Raw genomic sequence first — 20,180 nt, forward strand, 5'->3', positions numbered from 1 at the left:
GGATAATGCCTTGAAAATACTTATCACAGAGTCTGACATATACTAAGAACTCAGTATATTAATATTAGTTTCAGGAAAATTAGACAGTTGGTGCTTGGAAGGGTAAAAATGATCTTTCTAATAGAAATAACATTTGCATTGTGATAACAGTGATAATATATGATGTTTACAAATAATTCCAAATATTTTTTAAAGTACTTTCATCACATTCTCTTTTATTACTGTGATGTATTTGATTCATTTTATCTTCAGAGAGAAAAACAAATGTGTTTACCAAGTTCCTTTTACTTTTAATCTTTCCCTGTTGCATGCCTGTTTTGGATTACAGTAAAGTAGGATATTTTATATGGCTTAATCTCAACTTTTGTTGCAATTTTTATTAAAACATAATATGCATGATGTAAACAAACCTCAAATGTAAACAGTAGCCCTCCTGGTCTGCAGGAGGTAAGTTCCAAGACCCTAAGGGATGCCTGAAACCATGGGTAGTACTGAACTCTACATAAACTGTGTTTTTTCTTATACATACATACCTATAATACAGTTTAATTTATAAATTTGGTACAGTAGATATTAAAATAATTAATAATACAGTAGAAAAATTATAAATATATACAGTAATAAAAGTTGTGTGAATATGTCTCTCTCTCTCAAATACCTTATTGCACTGTACTCACCCTCCTTACGAGGATGTGAGATGATACAATACCTACTGGATGAGATGAAGTGAGGTGAATGATGTACGCTCTGTGATGTATCTTTAGGCTATTATTGACCTTCTGATGATAAGGGTTACTTGGAAAAAACACACACTGCAATACTGCAACAGTTAATCTGATAAACAAAAAGGCTCCTAAGTGACTGACAGGCAGGAAGCATATATAGTGTAGAGATAGCTAGAGATGATTCAAGTCCTAGGCAGGATGGAGCAGAACAGAGCAAAATTTCATCACACTACTCAGAACAACATGCAATCTAAAAATTACAAATTGTTTATTTCTGGACTTATCATTTAATATTTTTGGACTGCAGTTGACTGGTTGACTGGATGGTAACTGAAACCACAGAAAGCAAAACTGCTGATAAGGTGTTACTATTGTTGCTCCATTAAATTTTACATATGTAAACATCCGCATAATAAACATCTAGATAATAATATAAAACAGAACTAGATCCTCAGAAGTCATCCTCATTCCACTCCAGTCAACACTGCCCTCTCCCACATATCACCACTAATTGACTTACATTATTGTGCATTGGTTTTACTGTTTTTAAATTTAATATATAGAATAAGTTACACTTTTTCGTTTGGCTTTTCTTTCTCTCAACTTTATGCCTGTGAAAGTTATCCAGAGTGCTGTATATAGCAGTATATTGCTCTTTTTAGTTGCTGCACAATGTTTTGTTGCATATCATAATTTATTTTTCCATTTATGGATTCTGATGAGTGTGTCTAGTAATATAACATAATATTTTCAACTTACATTTTACCCATGACTAATAGTGAGGATATTTTCTTATATTTATTGAATGACCCTCTATTTTCTTAGGTCAAGTGCCTGTTCAAATCCTCTGCCTTTTTGTTCTTGATTTTGGGAGTTTGACATATTTTGAATATAAATGTTAGTTTAGTAAATGTGTTGGAAATAACTTCTCCCATTCTGTGTCCTGTATTTTACTTATTAATAGTATGTTGTGATAAACAGAAGTCTTCTTTTAAATGTGGTTCAATTCATAAGTCTTATAATATAAAAACAACCTAGATGGGATTAAAAACTATAAACCAGCCCTGGCAAAGTGTTGCTCAGTTGGTTGGGCATAGTCTAGTGCACTGAAATTTTCCTGGTTCGATTCCCCATCAGGGCACATGCCAGGGTTACAGGCTCAATCCCTGCTGTGGAGCACGCAGGAGGCAGCTGATGGATGTTTGATTCTCACATTGATGTTTCTTTCTCTCCCTCCCTCTCCCTTTCTCTCTAAAAAACTGATTGTGTTGATACATATATTAATTGTATATGTTCTAAAGCATTTGATTATAGTGTAGAGAATTTCCAAATGATAAGATTTCAAGGTCCAACTCTGTATGGTTTACAAGAACAACTTTTTCTATATAAAGACTCAGACAAGTTAAATATAAAATAATGAAGAGTAGTATCATACAAACATGAATTATAAAAAAGCTGTAAGTTATATATTAATTTCAAACATATAGTGAACTTCAGAAGGCAGAATATTACCAGAGTAAAAGGAGGTCATTTCATAAATATTACAAGTCAATTCATTAAAGTGACATATCAGTATTACTTGTGTCTGCACTTTTAACAGAGCTTCTTCCTACATACATAAAGAAAAATTGATGAAACAAAAGGAAAAATAGAGAAATTCACAATTATAGCTGGAAAGTTCAGCATTCCTCTTTCAGTAATTGATAGAACAAAGAGAAAATTTAAAAGGCTATAATAATCTTGAATAACATTATTTGTCACTTTGACCTAATCAATATCTATAGAACAGTGTCTCAAACAGAAGCAAAATAGCTCTTTGATAAACAAGAAATATTTTTTAAAAGAGATTGAATTCATAAAAATTATATTATCTGAGCACAATGAAATGACAAGAAAAATATTAACAAAAATATGGAAAGTCCACTGACATTGGGAAATTAACGAATCCTCTTTAAATAACCTATAGGTCAAAAAAGAAATGACAAGGGCAACTAGAAAATATTTTGAGCAGAATGAAAATTAACAATTTGATATTTGTGCTATGCATCTAAAGCAGTACTTAAAGGTACATTTATAGTTTAAATTCTTATATAAAAAAAGAGAAAAGCTCCAAATATCAATGATATATGTTTCCGCATTGAGAAGAGAAAATTAAATCCAATATTAATAAATACAGAAAATGCTAAAGAGTAAAGCTTAATGTAAGTTCAACAAAATTGATAAACTTTGAGCTATACTAATCAGTTAAAAATAAATAGAAGAAAGACACAATCTACTAAATTTACTAATAACAGCAATAAAGGTGGTATTACTTTATGAAAGCATTTTGTGAGGTTATTTTATGTGTACAGCATTACCTTGATTTAAAACTACACCTAAACTTAACATGAAAACTAAAGACCAATAGCATTCATGAACACAAATACAAAAATCCTTAAGTAAACTTTGGCAAATCAAATACAGCAAGATATAAGTAAGACAATACATCATGTCAAAATTGTGTTTATTCAAAGAATCCAAGGTCAGTATAACATTTAGAAATAAATTGATATTATTCATTGTGATAAGAGAAAGGAGGAAACTAAATCTTATAGTAATCTTATTAAGGTATAAAATGTATTTGACAAAATTCATACCTATTTATAGTAAAAATCTATAGGAATTAGAATTGGGAGGGGACTTGTTTAATTTGATAAAATATGTCTTTTTGAAAATTGCAACTAATATTTAATGGTGACAAATTAAAAATTTTCTGCATAGGATTGGAAATAAAACAAAGATGTCTGCATTCCTTAAGTCCATTCAATATTATTCTGAAAAATATTGCAATGATTCAGAAAAATAAAATACATACAGATTAAGAAGAATTAAGTAAAACTCTAAATTCACTGAAGCCATGATTATGTGTGTATAAAACTTTATGAAATATACAGAAACTATTGAACTTATACAAGAATTTTGAAAATCTCAGGGTATAATAACAATATCAAAAATAAATATTGTATTTGTATTTTAATAATGGAAAACCTGAAATTAAAATATTTGCAAATATTTATATTTAAAATACCATCTAAAATACCTTAAGTATCTAGGGATACATTTAAAAATATGTTTAATAACTCTTCAGTGAAATATACAAAAAATTATGAAAGAAATTATAGACCCTAAATAAGGAAAGAATATATCATGATCATGGATTGTATGATTCAATATTATTAAGATATCAGTTCTCAAATTAATCTGTAAGTTCTATACAATTCCAATAAATTAAAAAAAAAATTTTTCAAAAATAGAAATTGACATTCTGATTCTAAAATTTATGGGGAAACATAAAAGATCTAGACTAGCCAAAATAATTTTGGAAAAAATAAAAAGAAATAAGATTGAAGGCCATAAACATCTGTTTTCACTACTTAAAGACTATCAATTTATCAAGACAATGTAGTATTGGAGAGGGATAGATATATGGATCAGTGGAACAGAATAGTGAGTCTAAAAATTGATCCACATGTATGTGGTGAATTGCTTTTTAACAAGAAACAGGTAATTAAATGAAAAAATTGTCTTTGGCAATGCTAAAGAAACAAATACATCTCATGAAAGGAATCTTAATGCTTAACTAACATTATACAGAAAATTAAGTTGAAATGGGCTATAGACCTTAACTAAAAGCTAAAATATAAAACTTTTTAAAGAAAACATAGGAGAAAATTTATGACTGTATTATAAGCAAAGATTTCTTAGAAACCATAAGTACTAGCCCCCAAATGTTGATAAATAAAACTTTATTAAAAATTATAAACTCCTTTCTGAGATACAACCTTAAGAACATAAAAAATATAATCAACATATTGGGAAAAAACATTCCCAATGCTTATAACTGACAAGGAACTCTCACAACTCCATAACAGGGAGCCAAACAATCCAATAAAAACAGGAAAGGAAGCCCTTCAGAAAAGAAGCTCTGGCAAGGCCAGTAAGTTTGTGACAAAATGCTCAATATCATTAGTCATTAGGGAAATGCAAAGTAAGACCACAAGGAGGTATCAGTACACTCACTGACATGACTAAAATAAAATACAAAAAAGATTGAAATACCAAGTTTTGGCAAGAGTGTGGAGCAGCTAGATCTATCGGCTGTTGTTCCTTGGTCATACAAACTGCTCTGGAAAACATTTTACTACTTTCTTATGTAGCTGAACGTATTCCTACCATGTGATAGTAATTCCACTTCCAGGTGCTTACCCAAGAGAAATAAAAAATATATACCCGTGGAAGACTTAATATCAGTAGCAGCTTTACTTATAATATCTCTAAACTGGGGACAACCAAAGTGTCCAACAGCAACTGAATGAAAACGCAACTCTTGGCGCATTCAGAGAATGGTTACTATTCAGCAGTAAAAAGGAGCTGGTAACAAAGCACAGAGACAGTACCGGCCGTAATATTCTAACGCAGATGAAATTCTAGAACAGGTGAAACTAATCTGTGGTGGCAGAAAATATTCCAGTGGCTTCCTAGAAGTAGAAGTGGGTGGAATTTTCTGCAAAACATCAGGAAGAAACTTACGGAGAAGTGGAGTGTTCTATTTTATGATTCTCATGATGTTTATAGGAAAATGTGCAGTTATAAAAACTCATCAAATGGTATAATTGAAATCGTATATTGTATTGTTATATACGTTAGACTTCAGTTATTTGACTTGAGTTTAATTTAATGTAATTATTTAATCATCAGTGATTGGATATTAAAATAAAAATCGTTGGTTGTGGTCATCGGTAAGGTTATCCTCTCAAGAAGCATTATAGTATTACCTTCATTGTCTCTTCTGGTACCCTAGGTGTAGCGCAGGATCACCTTAATCCAGCCAAGGCTGTTTCAGGATGTCGCGGCTGTTTTTCCTACTCCTAAGGCATAGCCCTTAATTCTACTTTGTTGTCCTTCCAGGATGTTTCAATCCATAGCCCTAAGTGTCTACCCTTCACCTTGGTAGGCCCGAATTCCAACCCCCGTCTCTGCAGCCCTGCCAAATTTGCTGACGGACTCTTCAATCTCCCTGCGGTGCTCTCTGCTTTTCATTCCCTGCAATTCCTTCTATTCCTTCGTGTAGGCACAGTTGAGATTCAACATGCGATGGGAGATTGGAGGCAGAATGTGAGCCTCTCTTTTCTGCAGTTCCTTCTTCTCCAGCACCCAGTTCCTTTAAGTTTTGATTCCGTTGGTTGCTCTCAATCACTTTTAAACAAACATTGTGTGAGGACCTACTGTTTCTTCCAGTACTGTGGCAGCTCCCGTGGAATTAAACAAAATTTTATCTTATGCTTAGATTTGAGGGGTTAAAGTTAATAGACAAGGACAAAGGAGGTAAGACATAAAGTTAGTGAACAACTTAGGAATGATTTAAAGTAGTTCACAGTAAAATCCTGAATTTAACATTATCAAAACCTGGGCTGATGGAAGGGAAAAAAAAACAACACCCAAGACTGGCTGGGATTATAGAGGATAGACTTCTTGGAGTTGGTACTAGCTGAGCTGGATCTTGACTGAGGCTCTATAATTGGGATTAAGTGTGGATACGGAAGGGATATTAAAGGGATTTGAGAACACGGCCCTGCTCCCAGCAGAAAGCTAGTCTGTGGTGAGAATTAGCCAATTAGGATAGTCAGGAAACAGACAGGGAAAGTATTTTTACCCACTTTACCCATGAGACACAAACTAAGTAGATATGTTGCCATAGTTCACGTACATAGTGGTAGATATAGCGCTAAAGCAGGCTTTCTGATTCTGCTCTAGTGTTTGTTCCTTGTAGACACATTTTTTTCTGGTGCTAAGAAAAAGCTATGAAAGAGTTATGACCAAACTAAACGAACAAGCAAAATTTAAACTGACTTATAGATACAGAGAATAAGCTGATGGAGGCCAGAGAAGAGGGGTGTTGGGGGGGAATGAAATAAAGTGATGAGATTAAGACATACTAATTGGTAGTTACAAAATAGGCATGAAATGAAAGGTCAAGCATCAGGAATATAGTTAATGATATTATAATAACTATCTTTGGTGCCAGGTGAACACTTGAATTATTGAAGGGAACACTTCGTAACCTATATGAATGTCTATTGACTGTGTTATACACTTGAAACTAATACAAAATAGTGTTGAATGCAAACTGTAATAATAAAAAAAAGAGTTATGACTTATCTTACCTGAAAAACTGAAAAGAAATATAGCCTGGACTCCATATTAATGGATTCATCTGGGAAATATACAAAGATGAGCCAATGCATCATTTTTTGGGGGGTGGGAGGGGAATGATGTGGGACATAAACAGATGATTGTGGCCTACTCATGAGAGCGTTGACAAATGAATAAGAATGACATACTCACGATGGAATCACACAAAGCTGGAAGACACATCACCGCTCAGATCCTATTAAAATGATCTGTTCACTAAACACATGTGTGTTCTGGTTGCGCATAATTCCTGCCTCCTAAGTTGCTGGTGTGGCAAAATTATCCAGAGATTCTTGAGAGCAGGTTGTGTGCTTTTCTTACTCACTGTTGCATTTCCAAGGTCTAACAAAATACTTGGCAAATAATTGATTTTGGATACATTTTTGATTAACTGAATTAAGTTTATTTTTGTCTATTGGATTATGGGAGAAAGGCACACATGTGAACAAAACATCTGCCATTTTCGTATACTGCTGCTCATGGTATGAACGGGTTCAATACTTTTGTAAATAGAGATATTTGGCAATAGATATAAAAGCTATAAAATTACATATGTTGTTTTAAGTTATTAAAATCCAACTTCTAGACATCTATCTGAAGGAAATAATAAGAAAGAAGAAAAGAGTTCTATTCATGAACCTCTTTTCAAAAGCTGCTGAAAATGAGAAAAAAAGCTGCAATGAATAGAAGTAGCCATAATATCTAACAATAGAGAAATGTTCAATAAAATATACTAGCTTAAATATTATGAAGACATAAAAAAGATAACTATGAACACTATATAAAACATGGAAAATGCATGCTATATATTAAATGGAAACAGAATACAATAGATCTATACTATACAATTTCAACTTTATAATATTTATAACTATACTTGAAGGCCACAGAAAAAGTAATAATTGTGTAGGATGAATGGTTTATAAACTCTGATGGATGCCCAGCAGGTGACTGTGCAAAATGAGCTGTATGCATAGTCACAGTAAGTCGTGTGGTTTGGAAGGTGAGCGGGTATTGGCGAGGGCATCTTGAATTAAGCTCCAGCTTTGCAACTCAGAGTTCAGTAACCAGAGGCAAATCTCAGTGTCCTTTTGGGTAAGACATGTAATATTACTTATTTAACTTACAATGTTCTTGTGAAAATGGAGGGAAGAAAATCTTGAAAGTGTAAAGCATGATGCAAATATTGAAGATTATCATCATCATCACTGGCTTTTATACCATTGATGATGATGCCACCGAATCTTGAAGATTTTTAATGTTGAGTCCTTTATCAACAAGTACATAACCCTGATAGGGCACGGACTTTAAACGCCCTCGGGCTGGTAATTAATACCAGTATCTGAAAGAGGTAGGGACAAGAGCCAGGCTGAATGTTCCAGAGTTGTGGAAAAGCTTGTGTGTTGGGGAGGAACAGTGATTCTCTGTTGCTACAATCATATGTCAAAGGGTTTGCCCTAAACATGTGAGTGCACTCTTGAGATACAACACAAGTGTCCAGTTAGTATTTGCTAATCATTTACTTTTCTTCCTGAAAAATTATGTTCCAAAGGCCCATCTAACATAATTACATTTATACTATTTGCTACTACAAAGCTTTTTCATTTTTCTTTCCCTGCGTTATTTGTGCCTTTAGGTGATACATTCATCGGAACAAGTTATTCCTTGTTTTGGCACAGTGTGTCCTACTTTTGTGCACTGGTTATAGAATTCTAGCAACACTGAATGCTATAAATAGGAAAGCAGGATAGAAATAACCCCAAACCTTCAGGGAGAATATGAACTTGGTAATGTATATTGAAGGATATAAAATTAGATTGTAGCTAAGGACGGCTAAACTACATTTCTTGTTTTATCTTTGACTTTCTGTACAACCTTGGAAAACAATTACCTGTATTCTATGCAGTAGTGCGCACTGGTTCAGATCCTTGGGCATTCAAACCAGGGTTCTGTTGCTTGAATAGCTGGGAGTGAGCACGACCCTCTTTGTACTCATAAACCTCAAAGATTCTCTAGGATTAGCTCCATGGCACCATTTTATGGTTCCACCATTAGTAATTTGTTCTCGCCCCTTTGAATGCAGTAATATGGCCTGCCTATTCCACTTCTGGATGTAATTGATATGTTCTAAGGTTTGTTTAATATATATGTATTTTTAACTCATCCTAAATATGTCATTTAAGTTCCAAGAGTACCCTCTTATGTCATTCAGGCAAATAACTCTTTAACAGAGTGTCGTGTACAAATTGTTTAATAAGTGATTGGCTGCAAAAGTTTTGAAGCACTCACAGTCATCCCTCATTGATACAGTGTAGGGGAAATTGCTTATCAGAGAGTCTGTAACTTCAGTTCACTAAATGCTAGTTTCTCTCCTTCACTTCTTTGTCTGGTTTTTAGAATGCACTTGAGCTGTAGGCAGGCCATTCATTATCTTTATTTTATACATTTAGGAAAACAAAAGGTTCAGAGAGCCTGACATTTCATTTGTCAAAGATCTAATAGCTAGTAAGTACAGATGACATTAAGTCAATATGTAATATTTAAGAATCGACTATATCAGCTACAGCTTTAGGTTGTGGTAGCTTACATTCCAGTGATTATCAAACTTCTAATTGCACCCCGTTCTCCAAAATGGATCATGATCTTCCCCCAAGGATATGCTAATCTACAATGACTAAATGAATTAATAACATTCATTTTCATGATAAAGTTGTTTATTCACCAAAAAGAAACACACTGCTTTCTGTGTATATAGTACTATATCAAAGCAAGAAATATATTTCACCTGATTTTTTCCCTCCATGAATATGCAACACTTTGCCTGTTTAACAAGGTCATTGTTAATAGAAGCTATGTGATGTAGGAAAGACAAAGGGCATAGTGAGTGTTAAAAAAATAACATGGACTTTGGTATTGGAGTTGAAATTGAATATTGGCTTTTCTATTTATTGATTGTGTGCATCAAGACAAATGATTTTATTTTGTTTTATTTTTAAAATATATTTTTATTGACTTCAGAGAGAGGAAGGTAGAGGAAAAGAGATAGAAACATTAGTGATGAGAGAGAGTCATTGATCAGCTGCCTCCTGCATGCCCCCTGCTGGGAATCAAGCTTGTAAACCGGGCATGTGTCCTGACCTGGAATTGAACCTCCTCATCTCCTGGGTCGTAGGTCGATGTTCAGTTGCTGGTCCATGCTGCCCAGGCTATTTTTTATTTTTAAATTAAATTAAAAATTTTTCCATCACCATTTTCCCCCTCTATATAGTCTTCCGCCTCTTCCACCCCTGTAATCACCACACTGTTGTTCATGACCATGAGTTCTCTTTTTTTCTTCTCTTTTGCTCAATGCACCCCCCTGACCCAGTACCCCCTCCTCCACACCAGAGCTGTCTTCCTGTTCTTTATCTATGAGTCTGTCTCTATTTTGCTTGGTAGTTCAGTTTTTTCATTAAATTCCACATAGGCATGAAACCATGTGGTGCTTGTCTTTCTGACTGGATTATTTCACTTAGCATAATGTTCTCTAGGTCCATCATGCTGTTGCAAAGGGTATAATTTTCTTCTTTTTTATGGCAGAGTAGTATTCCATTGTGTACATGTACCACCGCTTTTTTATCCACTCATCTCCTAATAGACACTACGGCTGCTTTCAAATCTTGGTTATTGTAAATAATGCTGCAATGAACATAGGGGTATATATATTCTTTCCAATTAACGTTTTGGGTTTCTTTGGATAAATTCCCAGAAGTAGAATTGCTAAGTGATAAAGCAGTTCCATTCTTAATTTTTTGAGGTAATTCCATTCTGCTTTCTACAATGCTTGCACCAATCTGCATTCCCACCAACAGTACATGAGGGTTCCCCTTTCTCCACACCCTCACCAATGCTTGTTTGTTGGTTTGTTGATGGCAGCCACTCTGACAGGTGTGAGGTGATATCTCATTGTGGTTTGAATTTGCATCTCTCTCATAATTAGTGAGACTGAGCATCTTTTCATATGTCTATTGTCATCTGTATGTCTTCTTTGCAGGAAGAAATAATCCCCCCATCCTACTCTTAAGATAACAAATGGTTGTAGAAGTGTTTATTCATGTCCTTTGCCCATTTTTAAATTGGATTGTTTGTTCTTTTGGTGTTGAGTTTTATAAATTCCTTATAAATTTTGGATATTAACTCCTCATCTGATGTATTCTTGGCAAATATGTTTTCTTATTCAGTGGCTGTCTTTTCATTTTGTTGATGGTTTCCTTTGCTGGGCAAAAACTCATTAGTCTGATATAGTCTCATTTAAGACAAATTATTTTCATTTTCTCGGTCTCAGTTGTTTCATTTGGTAAACTGGAGATAATCCCGCCTTCATAAAGTTGTTAGAATCAGAGAAATATATTAAAAGCCTGGGACATGACCTGGAGAACAACAGTGCTCAACAAATGCGAGCTCTCTCTTCTTCCATAACCGAAGCTGCCATACCCTGGATCCTGCCCGGACCACCAAGCAACGTGTTTAGGGCTGCAGCCCCTTAACAGCACCCATCATGAGGTCTGGGATTTGGGTTCTTCATAATCACCCTCAGAAAGGCCAGGCTTCCAGGTCGCTGTCTGTCTCCTGTGCTCTCTCCCTCCTGCAGTCCTTCTGCATGACAGAATCTGGTGCAGTTCTTTGCCCATCACCTCCACTCCTTAACCATTTTCTCCATGGCCCTCTCTGGATCGTCAGTGAGCAGACGAGTCCCCTTTATGATTACTTACTTCTTGAAACAATTCCATTCCCTTTGCCATCTGAGTCCTCTGAAGCAGTGATTGTTTGTCCACATCCCATATTCATCAGGACCACGAAGTGGGTTTCGATTCTGTTTCAGAATCTATTGTTACTTGGAAATTATTCCCATGCTTGGGCTAGAGTTGATAAATAAGAAAAAAATTTTAAAAAAACTACAACTATCAAATAGATAGGCACCCCCCCCCCCCAGGTGTATAGCATACTTTATTATAACAAGTCATTTACACAAAACTTTTATCTGAAAATATTCAATAAATGTTAATTGTCGGCTTTTCTTTAAAAATACAGACAGCTACCCACAAAAATCTACTGTAGAACTCATATTTATTTTAACCATCTGCCCATTTCTCAACTCCTCTTTATAGCAAACTTACCAAAATGGTTGTGTATCCAGCACTTCACCTAATTACCATAACCATAATTTTTGATAGAAAGGAAGAGCACAGCAATATTGTAGCACCTTTATTTCTTAGTCTTATTCACCCCACCAACACCCACTTCCCTCTGAGTGGGGTGGTGGCGTTAAAATGGTTTAATAAATTTTACTATGTAATTGCTCAAACTTCGAATTCCTCCCCTTGTCTTACTCTTAACATAGCAAATGGTTGCATGAAGGACCTTACAAGTCTACATGACTTGTAACAGAAATACTGTATGATCTCACTTACATGTGAAATCTAAAAACACAGACTCGTATGAACAGAAAGTAGATGACGGTTGCTAGGGGCAGAGTTGGGTGGATAGGAAGTGGGGAAAACAGGTGGTCACAGGGTACAAACTTCCAGTTCTAAAGCAATTCATTTCAGGAGATGTAATGAGCAGCATAGTGACTAGAGTAACAGCACTCTATTGCGTATTTGAAAGTTGTTAACAGAGTAGATCCTAAAAGTTCTCAGCACACACGCAATTGTAATTCTATGATCTGATGAATCTGTTAAGTGGTCTAATTGTTACATATAATTACCTTGTATGTCTTAAACTTAGGTAATGTTATATGTCAGTTATAACTCAATAAAGTTGGAAAGAATAAATAAATAGTTTATCTTTTATGTACTGGAATCATTGTAGAAAACGGAAAAATATAGAAATAAATCTTATCCCTTTGGACAAACAAAGGAGTCTGTATGGCCTTGGGGGGGAAGACCCCCAGCCTCTAACGCTGTTCCTTCAATGTGCCTGTCTGACCACTGTTAATGTGTGGTTAAGTCATTCTTGACTTTGATTGTTTTGATGACATCTACTGTCTGCAGCTGATGAACTCATGGCACAGTCAGTTCTCCTTTAATGCTTATTTTGAAAACAGAATTGATATATAAGGGAACAATTTGAGCATAACTCCTGATTCTATTTGCCTAGGGCTCAATTTCTTAAGCAAGAAACACTAAGGGAATGCTGAAACCTGCACCAGCAGGACTGAGCCCTTATAGGAGTACACAAACCCACGTATGTGCACACATCAAGCATCTCCCAGCTGCCTCAGTTTACCCTATGTATTATGATTCAAGCCCGCCTGAACTGGTGTTGTAACTTTCTAATCTTTCCATGACTTTCCAATAACTCACAAGCTGCAGCCCTTCCAATGCCCACTTCCACATGCAAATTTAAGGTCCTTTTTGGAGATAAACTGTCATATTTATTGTAGTATTTATGTCATTCTTAACCAAGTAACATGCTTAAACTGTGGTTCTATTTTTATTAAGTTCCATTATTTTGTTAATGTGGCACTCATAACATTTTTGAGTGTCATTCCCAAACCTCATTTTTCCAGTAAGCCCTGAGGTTTCTATTACAGCATTTTTCCTAGCATGGTGATTGTTGGGAACACACATGTCTCTTACAGCTGAGCTGGCTATATAAACCATTTAGGCTAGGCCAGCTGACCTTTCCTTCTGACTTGCTTCCATTTAGCATTTATTGAGACAACAGATCACTCACGGCTTCTGCCTTATCTTTTATCCAAATCCTGTTCCAGACATGTGACCCTACAGGGCCTTTCATGCTATCCTGTTCCCTTTCAACCTCACCATCCCCATGGCAGGTTTGTGGCCCTAAACTCATTTTGTACAACACAGTGGTGTGGAAAAAGTCACAGGAGGCAAACTAGACCCTCTCTGTGTCAAAACCTTATTACCACACCCATGTAGATGATGCAAGGTCACCTATCACAGTAGCTCTCTCCAAAATCCCATAGGGGGCCAAATAAAAGTCCCTCTACTCTGAGCCTTTCTTTATTCTTACTCTGCACTTTCTCTCTCTGGGACTTAGAAGATTCAGGATTAGGAGATAAAGGCATGTGCCTTCAATGTGTCCTTTAATGTTGCCCTTTCTTCCCTTCTCCACTCCCTGCTCAATATATGTCAGTCTATTTTTTACTCCAACATTCACTCAAACTTCTCTTGCCAATGTCTCCAAGACCTTCCCTTTGCCATAGGCAGTGAACACTTCTCTGTCTTTATTCTATGGGATCTCTTAAAATAATTTAAAGTGGTTCTTTTTCCTAATTTTGAAGTGGTCTGATTCACCTCCCTGCTGGCTCTTTCAAAATTTGCTTTGCAGACTCTCTTTCTCCATTCTGACTTTTACATTTGGAGTTCCTCAAGGTTCAGGCCTGAGATTGCCTCTCCTTTTTCTCTATACTCTCTCATTTCATGATACCTTCCATTGCCGTAGCTTTAGGTATCATCTACATGATGGCTTTTTCACATCTAGCCCACACCTGTCCTCTGACCTGTAGACAGATGCCCAACTGTCTACTGGCAATCTCTACTTGGACGTGATGAAGGCATCTTAAACTTCACATGTCCAAAAACAGATTCTAGTTTCGCTGGATTTTATTCCCATCATTCCCTCACAAAATTATCTGGAGCTCTTCCCATTCCTGCCAGAATGGACTCTTTGCATCATGTAGTTTTTCTGTCAGCACCTTCTCACTGAAAGTCCGGCTTTGGTAGCATTTGGTGTACAGACATTGTTGCATGAAGGTTCCCCTATGAAGAAGCTGTAGATAGCCAAAAAGAAAACAAATAATAGTTATGGTTGATGGGAATGTGGGGAGAAGTTTATCCTCATATATTGCTAATAGCAATGGAAATTTTAACTTTTTTGGAAAACAATATGGAGCTATTTACCTATCAGTTCCACCTCTGAGAATCTCTAACATAGAAATAAAAACACCAATACATAATAAAGATATTTAAAACAACATTGTTTATAGTGGCAAGAACTAGCCAAATAGTTGAAACTCATTCATGGGGAAGAAATGAATCAATCGTAATGCAATCACATACGATTATCATACACCCAATTAAAAATGAGTGAAATTTACACATTGTGCTTTGGAGGGATTTCGGCAATGAACAAAGCAAGGTGGAAAAAAGTTTGTCTGATACTGCCTTGTGTGTTTCGGGGTGTGTTTATGAATGTTTTGATGTGATTGTTTGAATACGGAGAAGGTATATGACTCAGGGTGCCAGAATTTGGGGCCTGCTTTTACTTACTTTTTCACTTGATACACACACACACAACTGAATTATTCACATAAATTTGCACAAAATTTATTTTATTTATTAAAAAAAAGTAAAGCCCCTCCCCTCCCCTCCCCTCCCCTCCCCTGCCCTGCCCTGCCCTGCCCTCCCCTCCCCTCCCCTCCTTCTTTCCGTCCCTCCTCCCACCTTCCTCCATCTCCATCGCTCCCACCTCATCCACGCCAGCACTGTTTCTGTCAGTGCTACTGCAATAGCCTGGCATCGTTTCCAATCCATTCCGCACACAGCAAATGAAATAAACACAACAACATAAATCACTCCTTCTCACTTTCCTTATTAGTCTTCCTGCACTTAGAATAAATCCCAGCGCCTGACCAAGGCCCTGAATGATGGGCCTTGCAGAGCCCATCTCATGCTGCTCTTCCCATGTGTTCACTATTCCAGCCACAGTGACTAATGGGATTTTTGAAAATGCCAAGCTCCTTTCTGTCTTTCCTGGAATGCTCTTCTTTGCTAGTTCATTTCAGTACAGTTTTTTTCTCTAGACCTCGTGTGCTCCATATATCAGGAAACAATATGAGGAACAACTACATTAAGAAAGAAGTAATGTAGCCCGGCCGGGCGTGGCGCAGTGGCTGAGCATCGACCTAGGATCCAGGCGATCCACATTCAATTCCCAGTCAGGGCACATGCCCGGGTTGAGGGCCTGATCCCCAGTCGGGGGGGTGCAGGGGGCAGCCGATCAATGACTCTCTCATCATTGATGTTTCTCTCTCTCTCCCTCTCCTTTCCTCTCTCTGAAATCAATAAAGATGTATTTAAAAAAGAAAAAAAAGAAATAAGTAATGTAAAATGATCAAAGTTGGCTGAACTAGGCTCCTTCCACATGCTCTCTACCGCTTTGTTTCCGTCACAGGACAAGCCACCTTTTTACTTGTTTGTTTATGTATTGCCTATTCTGTCACTAGACGACAAACCCCAGGGTTCAGGGACAGTATCGCCTTTACTCATTACTCATTACCTAATAAAATTCTTGACACAAAGTAGGTGAAACTCGAATCAATAGTGATTGGAAAAATAAACAAATTAGTGAGTGAAAAAAGAAATATTTTTTTATTAACAGAGAACAGGAATATACTTTAAGTGAATTGAGATTTCTGACTATGAGTGTCTAACACACACACACACACACACACACACACACACACTCCATATCATGTTTTATGTGTATGGAGTTAGTTCTAATAGATTTAAATTAAAAATGTGTTTATACCCTGGCCAGTGTGGCTCACTTGGTTGAGTGTCGTCCCATGCACCAAAAGGTCTCTGGTTCAATTCACTGTCAGGGCACGTGCCCAGGTTTCAGAACTGATCCCCAGTGGGGGAGGTGCAGGAGGCAGCAGATAGATGTTTCTCTCTCACACTGATGTATCTCTCTCTCTCCCTTCAATAAAAACATATAAAAAATGTGTTACATTCAGATGCATTTTTCACGAAATCGGGATTATGTTTGGAAGATGAATGATATACGACAAGGTTTATCTACGAGGTGAGACAGTACATTAGATAAAGTTTAAATCAACTTTCAATGCATGTCATTGCAGCTCTTAAAGGGCAGAGGGCAGATACATTCTGCCCGTAGTATTACATTTCTTAAATAACAATAATTAAGGTAAAGATCAAAAGTTAAGATTAAAGTACGTGAAATGCCAAACATTGGCCAAGACCTCCAGGAAATTGATGAGATATTTCTGTCTGAAAGCTGGAACCAAACACAATCTCATCTATATCAGTGGAATTACTAATAAAAAAAACAAGATTCTTCCTGACCTCCAGGAGAGGGGAAAGGTAATCAGTAAACGTTTAGCTGATGAAGGGTTTTTGCTAAGAATATCTATAGGAAGTAATGTACAATGTGACATCTCCTCCTTGTGTTTACTCCATCAAGGGACACTAACAATTAAAAGACATGCTTATATTAATACATCCTTCTTAACATAAAAACACAAATTTATCTCTACTAATACTTTATTATTTCAATGAGTAGAATGGATACAATAAAACCCCAGAATTATGATCAAGACACTAAGTAAAGCATTCCTTTTGTGAAATAATTCAACCTGTAATAGAGTATGTGAGTGGAAAGAACCAGGGGTTAGAGACCAGTTAGATCTGTCTTTGAACTTCTGGACCACTTGCTAGCTATCTAAACTTAGAAAAGTTATATGAGTTGTCTGAATCTGTTTATCTGTAAAACTGAGAAAGTAATATTTATTTATTGCATTGAGTGACAAGTGAAATATAAAACACATACAAAACACCCTGTACAACATCTACATATAATAGGTACATGACAGAAGAGGGTAGGTAATGGTTAGCATTTCTAGAGTTTATCTCGTTAAATATAGCCTAGTACAATTGGAGGATTACTAAGGATATGGACTTAGCTAGAAACTTTTTGGCCTTATTTGTTTTGCAAGCCCCAAAAATCTGGTTAAGTTAAACAAAAGGGGTTTACTCAGAAGAACAAAAAGTAGTTTAGAGAATGAATAAGAATGCTGGAGAAACAGGCTTGAGGGGAAAGAAGTCAGACACAATAGGAGCCAATTTGGCTCAAGATTTCTGGCCTCAAGAACTTGAGACTTATTTGGTTCCAGCTCCAAGATGAATGCACTTTACCATTTTTTTATTTTTATTTTTCCTCTCCCATGCAGCTTAGCTCAAAATTTGGAGACTCAAAGGAAAAATTCTGGTTGGTTTAGCTCGAATTACCTGACCATCTTTTCTCTGTGGGAGTCATGCACCTCAGTTTTTGGCCCTGTCAATATTACTTGCAAGGGAGAAAAAGTAATTCCTCATACCAAAGATCAAGCTGTTAAGAAGGGCAAAATTTGAATTAATTAATTAAAATGACAATTAAATGTTAAAATTAAAATTAATTGTTTAAAATTAAAATGTCACTATGAATTTCCAAGTGACCACACTGCCACTTGAACAAATTGGAAAATCATTGAATTAAATTATTTAGGGGTCAAGTAAAGCTTAATATCAAAACAGAGAATGAGAGGCGGTGTTAACATTGCAAATATGAGCTGAGGGAGTCACTCAAAAATGACTGGCAGAGCCTTAGGATTCCTCAGGTGGACCCCAGCCATAGCTGGGGCAAGTGGGTGAGCTCAAGCCTCTGGACCTGCCCTCCTACTTGAACTGGTTCACTCTATTTTATTCTTTTTTTATATAATGACATTCCACGTAAGCTTCACTTAAAAATAAAAAAAGAGCTCTGCTGCTAAAACAAATTCATAGGAAGAATGATAACCAACCAACTTACTCGACACTGCAGAACAAAGGAATAACCTCCTTGCCCTGGAGTCTGCACATTCTACAGCCCTGATAGTGCGGAGGGTTAGCTTTCAACTTCACTGGAGAGTAGTTTTTGCTCAATAGGTGACGTACAGTCAGTTTAATGTGACAAATGCTGCATTTATCTTGGTTTAGTATTTTCCAGTTTTGCAAAGGCCTTTAATGAGCATTGGCTCGTCTGATCTTCTGGAGAGCAAGGAACCTAATGTTACCTCCATTTACAAATGAGAAACTGAAGTGAGAAAGATGAAATCTCAACGGCAATGCTAGAACCCAGCTGTCCGGACTCTTAAGGCAGTACTGTAATCCTATAACAATATTTTCAATTAAAAAAATAGGTAAAACCCTTTTCCTCACATAAAAATTAGTGGGATCATATTTAAACACAAGAGTGGAGCTGCTGAGGTTGGATTGGGGTGGAGGACCTGGGGCTCCACTCGGGCCTCTTTTCTCTTCTTGGATAGTGAGTGGGGCCTGGAGGTCTCCGAGGAAAGTGCTGCTCTGCCTTTCACAGCACACACACCACTGCCAGGTTTATTTTCCCGGGATTTAGTTTGGTCTCTCTCCTTTCATTTGCTCCTCCTGCAGTTTTGTGCCATGCAGCTTGGATCCCAGAGGTCAGCTCTAGTTTAGGGAAGCAGTGCAGGTGGCACTGTTAAGAAAACAGGCTGGGGACAGGAAGGCAAGAGGCTTCTTTGGTTTTCTTTTCCTGAAGTTGACAGTGATTTATGGTGCTGCCTAAAGCAAGGCCTGGGACTCATATGCCGCCATTTCTGTGTTATGAAAAGACAAGGGGGGGGGGCTTTTGTAGAGTGTTTCTGTGTGAACGTGAGAAAGTCCCTCAGGATCTAAAGTGCTCTCCTTCCAGCCATAATCACAACAGCGTTTGAAAGAACATCCACGATCCTAACCAAAGTTGTTCTCACTTGCGCACTAATCCTTCAAGAGTTCTTCTGTCTGAATGGCCTCTAGAGTGCAATTATAGAAATGTTTTCACATTTGCTGTGTCCGAACGAGCCATGTTATAATCTTCTTTCCTCTCCCACTCATGGTATAAAATTTAAGTCTACCATGCGTGCACCGCATATACATATACATATTCATATTCATGTCTATATACATATTCATATGTACACACTACACAGTTAAACCAAACACAGGCCTAAAGTGTCTTCAGTTCTATCAAAACTAGTGTCATCTTGGGTGGCAGACTTAGAGCCTGGGATTAAATGTCGCTGGATTTCCAGTGCTACACGGAGAAGGGACAAACAGGAGTGAGAGAGAATCAAGGGGCCTCTATGACTCGCTGGATGCAGAGTGAGGGTGCAAGGAGAACTCGGGGCTATGAAGCAGGAAGGATGATGGAGTCCTTACTAATGGAGAACTGGCTGAAGTTTCAGAGTCAGGAGAGGCAGGAGCTTAAGGGCGGGTGCAGCTGTGGTTAACAGAGGCAGGTCGAAGGAGGAAAATGAAAGAAAACTTTATATTGCAGTTTGACCAGAAGTGACTTTGCCTCTCATATATAAATTCAGTAATCTGATTATAAATTAAATTGATCAGATTGAGCAGATAGGCATTTGTCTTGCATAAATGC

This window comes from Miniopterus schreibersii (genome assembly GCF_964146895.1).
Source record: "Miniopterus schreibersii genome assembly, chromosome: 8".
In the NCBI taxonomy this organism is placed as follows: domain Eukaryota; kingdom Metazoa; phylum Chordata; class Mammalia; order Chiroptera; family Miniopteridae; genus Miniopterus; species Miniopterus schreibersii.